A 4,686-nucleotide genomic window follows, 5' to 3' on the forward strand; every position below is an offset into this window, starting at 1 on the left:
CTACTGTTACTTATACTACTACTACTACTACTGTTAGTACTATTACTAGTATTACTACTACAATTGTTACTTCTACTACTGCTGATACTACTACTACCGCTGCAACTATTGCTACTACTTATAACAATGGTAATAAACTTCACATGAATTGAATATATACCCTCAAAGATATATTTGCAAGTTACTTTGATTTGACTTTGTGTACTTTACCAGCCCAAGAGTAGTTGGTGGTTAGCCTACATCAGCTGTAGCAGGCAACCCAACCGTAATGTGGGAGTACTGTTTTATTTCTGCTTGTGTGCAAAATACTGAGTAAAACAGAGAAAATGAAAGGTAAACACAAGGATGTGCCAGACGCTGCATAAATATCCACCTTAAAGGGAAAATTCATCAGTTTTCAATCTTATTTGGAAAGTGCAAGTTTATATTAGACTTGGTCGCATTTGTGCGAGGGTCTGCCGAGGAGGCTTCGCATCCACAGACTAACAGGCAAAACGTTTTTATTAGGTAGATTTTTTTTTTTTAGCTTGGGTGCTGCATATTAAAAACTTTTTTTTCTATTATTTCCTGTTAAATCAGCTTGGGCACTGCGCAACAGTCTTATAATGACAGGAAAAACACTGGTTTTTCTGTCCGTGTGTGCATGTATCTGTCCCCAGCTAATCTCTCATACTACTGAGCCTGTCAGCCTAATAACTTTTGTGCACAGTTATGACTGGATGATCAAGGATCTCTTACGGTTGTGGTGATTCAAAACCTTTGAAAAACTTGTTTTATACCGCAATAGCGTGCTAACTCGGCTGGTTTTTCACCCAAATCCGAGCACCGGATTTGGGGAGATACGCCTGGCAGAGATCTGCACTCTACTGAGCACACTCTTGCAGTTCCAAGTGAAAAGCAGTGAATTGTGTTTTAGGATAGAATATATACACTGCTCAAAAAAATAAGGGAACACCTAAAAACACAATATAGACCTCGATGAATGAATATTTCAGCTGAAAATCTTTATTTATTAGACAGAGGAATGTGTTTAGAGCAAAATAACCTAAGAATGATCAATGGAAATCAAAATCATTAGCCCATTAAGGTCTGGATTCAGAATCATACTCAAAATCAAAGTGGAAAATGAGAACATAGGCTGATCCAACTTCTGTGGAAATTCTTCAAGACGATTCAAAATGAGGCTCAGTAGTGTGTGTGGCCTCCACGTGCCTGTAGGCACTCCCTACAACATCTGGGCATGCTCCTGATGAGACGACGGATGGTCTCCTGAGGGATCTCCTCCCAGACCTGGATCAGGGCATCGGTCAACTCCTGGACAGTCTGTGGTGCGACATCGCGTTGGCGGATGGTACGAGACATGATGTCCCAGAGGTGCTCGATTGGATTCAGGTCTGGGGAACATGCAGGCCAGTCCATAGCATCAATGCCCTCGACATACAGGAACTGCTGACACACTCTGGCCACATGAGGACGAGCATTGTCATGCATGAGCAGGAACCCAGGGCCCACTGCACCAGCATATGGTCTGACAATGGGTCTGAGGATCTCATCCCGGTACCTAATGGCAGTCATGGTACCTCTGGCTAGCACGTAGAGGTCTGTGCGGCCCTCCAAGGATATGCCTCCCCAGACCATCACTGACCCACCGCCAAACCGGTCATGCTGGAGGATGTTGCAGGCAGCAGAACGTTCTCCACAGCGTCTCCAGGCTCTCTCACGTCTGTCACATGTGTTCAGGGTGAATCTGCTCTCATCTGTGAAGAGCACAGGGCGCCAATGGCGAATCTGCCAACCAAGATGTTCTCTGGCAAAGGTCAATCGGGCTGCACAGTGTTAGGCTGTGAGCACAGGCCCCAATTGTGGACGTCAGGCCCTCATACCATCCTCATGCATTCTGTTTCTCACTGTTTGAGCAGAAACCTGGCCATTAGTGGCCTGTTGAAGGTCGTTTTGTAGGGCTCCGGCAGTGCTCCTCCTGTTCCTCCTTGCACAAAGGACCAGATAGCGGTCCTGCTGCAGGGTTGTTGTCCTCCTGCGGCCCCCTTCACGTCTCCTGGTGTACTGGCCTGTCTCCTGGTACCTCCTCCATGCTCTGGACACTGTGCTGGGAGACACATCAAATCTTCTTGCCACAGCACGCATTGATGTGCCATCCTGGATGAGCTGCACTACCTGAGCAACTTCTGTAGGTTGCAGATACCGCCTCATGCCACCTCTAGTGGTGAGGGCACTAGCAAAATGAAAAACTAACCAAAGATCGGCCAGAAAAGATGAGGACAGGCAAATGGTCTGTGGCCACCACCTGCAAATCCATTCCTTTTATAGGGGTTGTCTTGCAAATTGTCTAATTTCCTCCTGGTGGAAATTAGACAATTTACCAACAGGTGAAATTGATTCACAAATCAGTGTTGCTTCCTAACTGGACAGGTTGATATCTCAAAAGTGTGATTGACTTGGAGCTACATTACATTGCTTATGTGTTCCCTTTATTTTTTTGAGCAGTGTAGTAAGCAGCGTCCAAATGTATTTATTACTTTTCAATAATCCAATACCAATTTAATAGTCTCTTACCCAGTTTTTTGCATAATACAATTTCAACAGACAAACAGAAACCTCGGCACAGTGGCGCAGTGGCTAGCGCGGTCGCCTCACAGCAAGAAGGTCCAGGGTTCGAGCCCCGGGGTAATCCAGCCTTGAGGGGTCATCCCGGCTCGTCCTCTGTGTGGAGTTTGCATGTTCTCCCCATGTCTGTGGGGGTTTCCTCTGGATGCTACGGTTTCCTCCCACAGTCCAAAGACATATACACTCACTGGCCACTTTATTAGGTACACCTTGCTAGTACCGGGTTGGACCCCCTTTTGCCTTCAGAACTGCCTTAATCCTTCGTGGCATAGATTCAACAAGGTACTGGAAACATTCCTCAGAGAGTTTGGTCCATATTGACATGATAGCATCACGCAGTTGCTGCAGATTTGTCGGCTGCACATCCATGATGCGAATCTCCCGGTCCACCATATCCCAAAGGTGCTCTATTGGATTGAGATCTGGTGACTGTGGAGGCCATTTGAGTACAGTGAACTCATTGTCATGTTCAAGAAACCAGTCTGAGATGATTCGAGCTTTATGACATGGCGCGTTATCCTGCTGGAAGTAGCCATCAGAAGATGGGAACGCTGTGGTCATAAAGGAATGGACATGGTCAGCAACAATACTCAGGTAGGCTGTGGCGTTGACACGATGCTCAATTGGTACTAAGGGGCCCAAAGTGTGCCAAGAAAATATCCCCCACACCATTACACCACCACCACCAGCCTGAACCGTTGATACAAGGAAGGATGGATCCATGCTTTCATGTTGTTGACACCAAATTCTGACCCTACCATCCGAATGTCGCAGCAGAAATCGAGACTCATCAGACCAGGCAACGTTTTTCCAATCTTCTATTGTCCAATTTTGGTGAGCCTGTGCGAATTGTAGCCTCAGTTTCCTGTTCTTAGCTGACAGGAGTGGCCCCCGGTGTGGTCTTCTGCTGCTGTAGCCCATCTGCCTCAAGGTTCGACGTGTTGTGCGTTCAGAGATGCTCTTCTGCATACCTCGGTTGTAATGAGTGGTTATTTGAGTTACTGTTGCCTTTCTATCAGCTCGAACCAGTCTGGTCATTCTCCTCTGACCTCTGGCATCAACAAGGCATTTTCGCCCACAGAACTGCCGCTCACTGGATATTTTCTCTTTTTCGGACCATTCTCTGTAAACCCTAGAGATGGTTGTGCGTGAAAATCCCAGTAGATCAGCAGTTTCTGAAATACTCAGACCAGCCCGTCTGGCACCAACAACCATGCCACGTTCAAAGTCACTTAAATCACCTTTCCTCCCCATTCTGATGCTCGGTTTGAACTGCAGCAGATCGTCTTGACCATGTCTACATGCCTAAATGCATTGAGTTGCTGCCATGTGATTGGCTGATTAGAAATTTGCGTTAACGAGCAGTTGGACGGGTGTGCCTAATAAAGTGGCCGGTGAGTGTAAGTCAGGTGAATTGGGCATACTAAAATTGTCCCTAGGTGTGTGTGTGTGTGTGTGTGTGTGTGTGTGTGTGTGTGTGTGTGTGTGTGCGTGTGTGTGTGTGTGTGCGTGCGTGCGTGCGTGCGTGCGCCCTGTGATGGACTGGCAGCCTGTCCAGGGTGTCTCCCAGTGTGGTGTATTGGATCGAGCACTCGGTGCTCGATTGTGTTGGACTGTCACCACTACTGAGTTCTGTAATACACTGGTCGAGCCTAGTAGTGTGTGATGTCTCCGTCAGTAAAGATCAGACTTATGCCGCATCCTCGTCTCCGTGTACTTATATATAATAGTGATTAAGTTAGTAACCCACGAATAGTAACGCTACAATAGTGTACATAAGAGAAGTCACAACACCCAGCCTGCCGCCCATTGACTGCTGGGATAGGTGCCAGCATCCCCGCGACCCTGAGAGCAGGATAAGCAGTTTGGATAATGGATGGATGGATGGATGGACGGTTATCTAACTAGGCTAAATGCTACCAGGGTCTGAAAACCCACTGACATAACCAGCGTAGTAAACAAAGTTGCCACGTTTGTCTTGCTTGCTTAAGGAGGTTTTTAAAGACATGAATATTACTCCAGTTACTTGTAGTAACTCCAGATTTATTGCACGTTAGCTAA

Source organism: Lampris incognitus, chromosome 10 (genome assembly GCF_029633865.1).
Source record: "Lampris incognitus isolate fLamInc1 chromosome 10, fLamInc1.hap2, whole genome shotgun sequence".
In the NCBI taxonomy this organism is placed as follows: Eukaryota; Metazoa; Chordata; class Actinopteri; order Lampriformes; family Lampridae; genus Lampris; species Lampris incognitus.